This window comes from Coregonus lavaretus (assembly GCF_964263955.1).
Source record: "Coregonus lavaretus genome assembly, chromosome: 14".
Taxonomy (NCBI): Eukaryota; Metazoa; Chordata; class Actinopteri; order Salmoniformes; family Salmonidae; genus Coregonus; species Coregonus lavaretus.
In genome coordinates this window covers 2455873-2465081 of record NC_140001.1, presented here as the reverse complement: position 1 = coordinate 2465081, position 9209 = coordinate 2455873, and the positions used below count along the sequence as shown (strand labels likewise).

General features: G+C 44.0%; 1 protein-coding gene across 1 annotated transcript in view; it reads left to right on the top strand.

The window, feature by feature from the left end:
- Positions 1–1730: 1730 nt before the first annotated feature.
- LOC311140964 (uncharacterized protein) overlaps positions 1731–9209 on the top strand; it is a 46410-nt gene continuing 38931 nt past the window's right edge. The window contains exon 1 of the mRNA XM_084176224.1: positions 1731–2429. The gene's annotated coding sequence lies outside the window, so the exon portion shown is untranslated. The remainder of the gene's footprint in view (positions 2430–9209) is intronic.

Genomic DNA, 9209 nt, shown 5'->3' with positions numbered 1-9209 from the left:
ACCAGTAGAGACCAGTAGAGACCAAGAAAAACCAGTAGAGACCAGTAGAGACCAGTAGAGACCAGTAGAGACCAGGAAAAACCAGTAGAGACCAGTAGAAACCAGTAGAGACCAGTAGAGACCAAGAAAAACCAGTAGAGACCAAGAAAAACCAGTAGAGACCAGTAGAGACCAGTAGAAACCAGTAGAGACTAGTAGAAACCAGTAGAGACCAAGAAAAACCAGTAGAGACCAAGAAAAACCAGTAGAAACCAGTAGAGACCAGTAGAAACCAGTAGAGACCAGTAGAAACCAGTAGAAACCAGTAGAAACCAGTAGAGACCAGTAGAGACCAAGAAAAACCAGTAGAGACCAGTAGAGACCAAGAAAAACCAGTAGAGACCAGTAGAAACCAGTAGAGACCAGTAGAAACCAGTAGAGACCAGTAGAAACCAGTAGAGACCAGTAGAAACCAGTAGAGACCAGTAGAAACCAGTAGACGAAGAAAAACCAGTAGAGACCAGTAGAGACCAAGAAAAACCAGTAGAGACCAGTAGAGACCAAGAAGAACCAGTAGAGACCAGTAGAAACCAGTAGAGACCAGGAAAAACCAGTAGAGACCAGTAGAAACCAGTAGAGACCAGTAGAGACCAAGAAAAACCAGTAGAGACCAAGAAAAACCAGTAGAGACCAGTAGAGACCAGTAGAAACCAGTAGAGACCAGTAGAAACCAGTAGAGACCAAGAAAAACCAGTAGAGACCAAGAAAAACCAGTAGAAACCAGTAGAGACCAGTAGAAACCAGTAGAGACCAGTAGAAACCAGTAGAAACCAAGGTGCTTTAGAGTAGCAGAGACCATAATCTAGTAGAATGATAGGTACAGCAACTACCTGCAGATATAATGCTTATTACTTTTCATAAGCATTATATATGCCTTTGTAATGTCTTCTATATGTTGTGACCAGTACAACAATACATTTAGTTGGAAGTAAAGCGAAAAATGAAATGGCCAGTCGCTGAGTTGGGTGAAAAAAATAATTTTGCAAATACAATCAGTTTTCCACATTGATGATGTCATCACATTGAGACAAATCTGTGTATTTCAGTGGTGTGCGATACCTTAATTTGTCTGCTAGTGGGCAGTAAAGTACAGGGACAAGTTGAGCCAAAGGTGTAAGTTGAGCCATCCTTGTTTATAAGAAACCAAACACACAATTAATAATTTGACCAAATATTTAGGAAGAGGTCATCATTTCATGGAGTTTGTGAAGGAAGAAACCACATGGAAAAAGTGGTAAGCAAGTTATAAGTTATAACCTATAGGTCCAAAATCCTGATTTTCACAAAGTCAAATGACTTCACCAATCCCACTCTCCTCTACTGTGGTTTTAGAATTCCTCTCTGCTAAAACTGACATTTAGGATTATACATTTGGTTACACAGAATCATACAGTCATTAATCAGAATCCATATACTCATGATGCAGTGCAATTAATGACTGTAGCTTATTATAATAGCCTACCACAAAGTGGTTTTAAATAAATAAAAAACATTTATTTAGCTGACAATCAAAATGTGGTCATTTCTACAATAAATGTCAATGCTTTTTGTCAGCATATCTACAGTTGCATTCATAGCCAAAACCTCTATATTCCTGATATTCTGGATTACAATATTATGAAGTTGTTGCGGGCAGAAGGCGCTCAAGTAAGCAGCAAGTGATTGAAGTGTTGAGTGGAGCAGAGTAGAACAGGGGCGGGGGCGGGACACGGAGGAACCGAACTGCGCAGGCATGAAGACGGTGGAAACCGGGGGGCTGCAGCCGAGTGATATTATGACGATATTATTGCAATACACTCAAGCGTAAACAATCATTGGATTGAGATGGCACCGACTCTTATCAAGAGTTGGAACACCCGAGCCAACAGTGTTGACACTGCCATTATGAAGAACGAGGAGCGCTCAGAGTAAACTTATCTCTGGATAAGAGCGTCTGCTAAATGACTAAAATGTAAATGTAAATGTAAAACTAGTACATAACAGTTTGTCAGCATAAAACAGAAGAACCCATTCTTAGTCTTGGGCGGCCGCGTTACGCTTCTCCCACTGGGCACAGACGTCAATTTAACATCTATTCAACATTGGTTCAACGTAATTGCACTTAAATGACGTGGAAACAACGTTGATTCAACCAGTGTGTGCGCGCAGGGGGCTATGGCTTTCTTTCGGATACATTGTAACGGCGGGTTGTTACATTGCCCGGCTGCTTGAACGCCAACCAGCTATTAAACCAATTACCGAACTCCTGTTTTGGGATTGGGAAGCCGCCACAACTCGGATTAACCCCGTGTGCATCTGGCTCAGGCAGACCGGGAGGAAGACGTGTAGGCGACAGATCGGAGAGGGAAGGAAACAACCTGGCTGAAATGGGGTTCAAGTAGGACCTTCAGGTATGGTCGATTTCCATTGGCTTTAAAACTGTTCTAATATGATGCGCTTGTGACTTGGCTACCTGTGCTGTTTCTCGCTGAGCATTATAACTAGTAAAACGGATGGGCCTAACGGTCTGATTTCAATAGCTGACTAATAAACGTTTTGATTTAGGTTACCTGTTGTTTTTGTATTCAGTGTAGCTGGTTCTATTCTATCTAGTAGGCCTGCTTTAGGCCAATAACGTTACCGTCTGAGGACCTTGTACTGTAGGTTATTTTCAGAGGTGAATTAAGTTAAGTTAATGTAGCAATTTAATAACACATTTCATGCAGTTCCACTTATTTTGCCAGACAAAAGATCTTTGCAGTTTTAAAGCAAGTTTTCTGTAGTTCTACACATTTTGCCATGGGGCAGAGAGTATATTTTTGCAGTTTTGAAGCTAATTTCCAGCAGTTCTACACATTTTGCCATGACGTATGCCATGTTAATAATATCTGAGTGAGAGTGGCTAACAAAATCAATGGGGGCCTCCTGGACGTGCCCTGCGTACCCGGTCGGGATTCGGCCATGATCACTACAAGTTTAGTAATAAACTGGCTAGACTAACTTTCAATAAAAAAATGGTTAGCTGACATGGCTAATTGAGTGACTGTCAGTGACGGACAAAACAAGAGAGAAACTGCTGATGCACAACCAAATTTCGAACTTACACCTTGTGTATTCTACCCCGACTGAGCCCCTGTGCCGTGAGGAGTATGGAATCGAGATTCTCCCCGCAATATTCTTGACTAGGATTCAAATACCGTCTTAGATTGTAGCCTCTACATCTGTTTACATGTTCATTCTCAAAAATAAGATTTGGGCTGAAACTAAAGGTGAAACTGTTTCTGTGAGTTGTCTCTTCTTAGTGTTTATTTCTGGGATTCATAATTGGCTGTTGTTTTAATAAAATAAAATACCATTTCATTTGTCACATGCTTCGTTAACAACAAGGTTGTGGTTTCAATTCCCACAGGGATCACATAACAATGTTCTGAGTAGCCCATCACAGTAGCTGTGTGTGATACTATACCTACATTTTTTTATTTTTTATTTCACCTTTATTTAACCAGGTAAGCCAGTTGAGAACAAGTTCTCATTTACAACTGCGACCTGGCCAAGATAAAGCAAAGCAGTGCAATAAAAACAACACAGAGTTACATATGGGGTAAAAAAACATAAAGTCAAAAATACAACAGAAAATATATATACAGTGTGTGCAAATGTAGCAAGTTATGGACGTAAGGCAATAAATAGGCTATAGTGCAAAATAATTACAATAGTATTAACACTGGAATGATAGATGTGCAAGAGATTATGTGCAAATAGAGATACTGGGGTGCAAAAGAGCAAAATAAATAACAATAAAACATAAAGATGGATACCACACACACACACACACACACACACACACACACATAGATAGATACTAGACCTAAATATAGATTGATACTACCTGCTTATCACCTACTACAACAGACGACTTAAACATAGATGCTACATCTCTAACTTCTATATTTAAACCTCACGTCACGCACCGCCGTATGTAATCACAGCTCATATTCCCAAATCAAAGCAGGTCGGTGGACGGTGAACAGGACTTAAGCTACTGTATGTATGATGACTTGTGATGGTTAAAAGTGGATTTAGGTATCACAATCCAATTAGAACTGGCACAAAGATGTTTTTGTGATGTTTGACACTGGCACATGGCCATGCTTAGAACTGATATATGGGTTGGTGATTACTGATGTCCAAGGTTAGGCACTGGGCAGTGTGTAAACGACTTCCATCTGAGTCACGCTAGCATGCCCCAGAGAAGCTCACAGGATGCCATACGTGCTGATCGTCCTGATCCTGTGTAAGCGGACGCTCATGCTTTTGTGAATCAACATTAATAGACAATACTAACAGACGATACTGAACCTAGAACAGTGGTTAACAGACGATACTGAACCTAGAACAGTAGTTAACAGACAATACTGAACCTAGAACAGTAGTTAACAGACGATACTGAACCTAGAACAGTAGTTAACAGACAATTCTGAACCTAGAACAGTGGTTAACAGACAATACTGAACCTAGAACAGTAGTTAACAGACAATACTGAACCTAGAACAGTGGTTAACAGACGATACTGAACCTAGAACAGTTGCAATAAGAACAGTGTAATGCCTAGAAAGAGAGAACACTAATTCCACTTCAGAAACACAAACCTTTTTTGCTGTTTTGGTAATCCATTGTCCCATATTATCACATTATTGCCTTGTTTACATGTTGTTAGAGTTCATTTCATTGATTGTATGAATCATCCATGAGTCATCATCATGATACCTCACCATATGTCAATTGGCCAGTAAACCCCCTTTACAGTCCATGTTTGAACAAGACTTGTCACATCCAGCCATTGACACCTGTTGGGACTGTATGTTGTAAACACTAAACACATTTACATTTATATTTTTAGTCATTTAGCAGACGCTGTTATCCAGAGCGACTTACAGTTAGTGAGTGCATACATTTTCAAACACCAACTGAAGGGTTCACTTCCTGGTCACACTGAGTAGCAACACTCATCACTTCCTGGTCACACTGAGTGGCAACACTCATCACTTCCTGGTTACACTGAGTGGCAACACTCATCACTTCCTGGTCACACTGAGTGGCAACACTCATCACTTCCTGGTCACACTGAGTGGCAACACTCATCACTTCCTGGTCACACTGAGTAGCAACACTCATCACTTCCTGGTCACACTGAGTGGCAACACTCATCACTTCCTGGTCACACTGAGTGGCAACACTCATCACTTCCTGGTTACACTGAGTGGCAACACTCATCACTTCCTGGTCACACTGAGTAGCAACACTCATCATTTCCTGGTCACACTGAGTGGCAACACTCATCACTTCCTGGTCACACTGAGTGGCAACACTCATCACTTCCTGGTCACACTGAGTGGCAACACTCATCACTTCCTGGTTACACTGAGTGGCAACACTCATCACTTCCTGGTTACACTGAGTGGCAACACTCATCACTTCCTGGTCACACTGAGTAGCAACACTCATCACTTCCTGGTCACACTGAGTAGCAACACTCATCACTTCCTGGTTACACTGAGTGGCAACACTCATCACTTCCTGGTCACACTGAGTAGCAACACTCATCACTTCCTGGTCACACTGAGTGGTAACACTCATCACTTCCTGGTCACACTGAGTGGCAACACTCATCACTTCCTGGTCACACTGAGTGGCAACACTCATCACTTCCTGGTCACACTGAGTGGCAACACTCATCACTTCCAGGTCACACTGAGTGGCAACACTCATCACTTCCTGGTCACACTGAGTAGCAACACTCATCACTTCCTGGTCACACTGAGTGGCAACACTCATCACTTCCTGGTCACACTAAGTGGCAACACTCATCACTTCCTGGTCACACTAAGTGGCAACACTCATCACTTCCTGGTCACACTGAGTGGCAACACTCATCACTTCCTGGTCACACTGAGTGGCAACACTCATCACTTCCTGGTCACACTGAGTAGCAACACTCATCACTTCCTGGTCACACTGAGTGGCAACACTCATCACTTCCTGGTTACACTGAGTGGCAACACTCATCACTTCCTGGTCACACTGAGTGGCAACACTCATCACTTCCTGGTCACACTGAGTGGTAACACTCATCACTTCCTGGTCACACTGAGTGGCAACACTCATCACTTCCTGGTCACACTGAGTGGCAACACTCATCACTTCCTGGTCACACTGAGTAGCAACACTCATCACTTCCTGGTCACACTGAGTGGCAACACTCATCACTTCCTGGTCACACTGAGTGGCAACACTCATCACTTCCTGGTCACACTGAGTAGCAACACTCATCACTTCCTGGTTACACTGAGTGGCAACACTCATCACTTCCTGGTCACACTGAGTAGCAACACTCATCACTTCCTGGTCACACTGAGTAGCAACACTCATCACTTCCTGGTTACACTGAGTGGCAACACTCATCACTTCCTGGTCACACTGAGTGGCAACACTCATCACTTCCTGGTTACACTGAGTGGCAACACTCATCACTTCCTGGTCACACTGAGTAGCAACACTCATCACTTCCTGGTCACACTGAGTAGCAACACTCATCACTTCCTGGTTACACTGAGTGGCAACACTCATCACTTCCTGGTCACACTGAGTGGCAACACTCATCACTTCCTGGTCACACTGAGTGGCAACACTCATCACTTCCTGGTCACACTGAGTGGCAACACTCATCACTTCCTGGTCACACTGAGTGGCAACACTCATCACTTCCTGGTCACACTGAGTGGCAAGTGTCTGGTTTAGATGGTAACCTACAGTAGTCTACACATGTCTGGTTTAGATTGTAACCTCAACATTACAACATTACATCCTTGGGTCCTAATACTCTCAGACAGAGGTGTCTGGTGTAAACGCCTGTCTGTTATCTCAAACTACGTCTCTCTCTAATTAGATGGCTTTGTGGAGATCCTGTCAACAACAGTTACAATGGAATATGTGTGTGTGTGTGTGTGTGTGTGTGTGTCAGTCGGTCGTACCAGGTCGGCTGTTGTGGAATACTTGTCAACAGCAGTTACAATGGAAGTGGATGTAATCCTATTGGCTGGACCAACGACTAATAGAAGTTATTTCTCCAGGGATATCTTGATAATGTTTAGTTATTTTTTGTTGTGTCTCATGGCTCCAGTTATCACTTCAAAGCACCTTACTGCCTCAGGATAAACCAGTTTTCACTTCAAACCACCTTTCTGCCTCAGGATAAACCAGTTGTCACTTCAAACCACCCTACTGCCTCAGGATATGATTCACACATCATTGTTCAAGCATTTTCAGACCAACTGGCGTTTTTTGCTGTGTTTTCTTCCCCTAAGCCCCACCTCTCACTCACTCCCTCTACAAAGTGTATCTTACTAATGGCCATGGAGAAGGAAGGATACAGGCTCTAAGCAAACATGGAGAGCGCTGATGTCTTTAAGTCTGGCAGCCAGCAACGTTGGTGGTCTGCTTTTCAATCAGAGGAGTGGCGTTGTTCAAATGCTGCCTTCCCAGAGGGGATTACTGTGGCGGGCACCATTTCCTCTTCCTCTTTCTCTCTCTTTCTCTCTCTCTCTCTCTCTCTCTCTCTCTCTCTCTCTCTCTCTCTCTCTCTCTCTCTCCCACTCTCTCTCTCTCTCTCTCTCTCTCTCTCTCCCACTCTCTCTCTCTCTCTCTCTCTCTCTCTCTCTCTCTCTCTCTCTCTCTCTCTCTCTCCCACTCTCTCTCTCTCTCTCTCTTTCTCTCTCTGTCTCTCTCTTTCTCTCTCTCTCTCTCTCTCTCTCTCTCTCTCTCTCTCTCCCCCCCCCCCCCCCCCCCCAAGTGCTGAGAGAGGTAGTTCCCACACCACACTGTGGAATGTCTTCACTAGGGCTCCAAATGAGGGGAGGGTGCCCAATATCCACACTAATAAACCACTTAGAATCGATGCCCAATACATTGCTTCACACTAAGTAGTATGGACATTGGAACAGAGCCTTAAGGGTGTGGTCCAAATTAGTGCACTATATAGGGAATAGGGTGCCGTTTTGGGACGCAGTCCTAAGTCTGAGGAAGGGTTTCCTGCAGGTGTGTGTACCGAAGGCCCCAATAGTGAAACATCAACAGTAACCTTAGCTGTCTGGGTACACTTTGATATTATTCAGCAGTTTGTTGATGCATTGAAATCCCCATACACTCCAACTAAACCACATTTGTCCACAGGAGCAGTGTAGCTTTCTGAAATCGAGAATAGCCGACGAGAGAGAAACCAATGAGTCTGCATATGAACCCACATTTGGTCATTGTCCCCTTCTTATAAAATGTCCTTTGCGTTATTCAGGATGGTTTCAAGGGAAAGACTAGAAACTGCGTGTTGAACGCTGCAATCCCCCATATTCATTCGTGACCATTTTAGCTAGTCTTCCTTGACTAATGATGAATGAATTCACACAGGTATCTATTCCTCTAGCCAAATGCAGCCTGTTTTCCCTGAACCCTCATATATATAATATAATGTTCTGAGTTCTGTGTGCGCTGTCTCATTAGTCACAGTGTTGTGTTGTCCTTGGCTTGTCTCAAACGGTACCATATTCCCTACATAGTGTGCTACTTTTGACCAAACTTAGTGCACTATATAGGGAATAGGGGGCCATTCTCTGGTCTAAAGTAGTGCACTATATAGGGAATAGGGGGCCATTCTCTGGTCTAAAGTAGTGCACTATATAGGGAATAGGGTTCCATTCTCTGGTCTAAAGTATTGCACTATATAGGGAATAGGGTACCATTCTCTGGTCTAAAGTAGTGCACTATATAGGGAATAGGGTGCCATTATCTGGTCTAAAGTAGTGCACTATATAGGGAATAGGGTGCCATTTTGGACGCAACCCTTGTTGCCAGTAGCGCCTGTCAGATTTGAGCTCAAGCTTTGCTCCACCAAGCTGCCACAGTACCACCGTCCCCTGCGGTTCGTCCACAGAGAGTGGCTGCCACAGTACCGCCGTCCCCTGCGGTTCGTCCACAGAGAGTGGCTGCCAGAGTACCGCCGTCCCCTGCGGTTCGTCCACAGAGAGTGGCTGCCAGAGTACCGCCGTCCCCTGCGGTTCGTCCACAGAGAGTGGCTGCCAGAGTACCGCCGTCCCCTGCGGTTCGTCCACAGAGAGTGGCTGCCAGAGTACCGCCGTCCC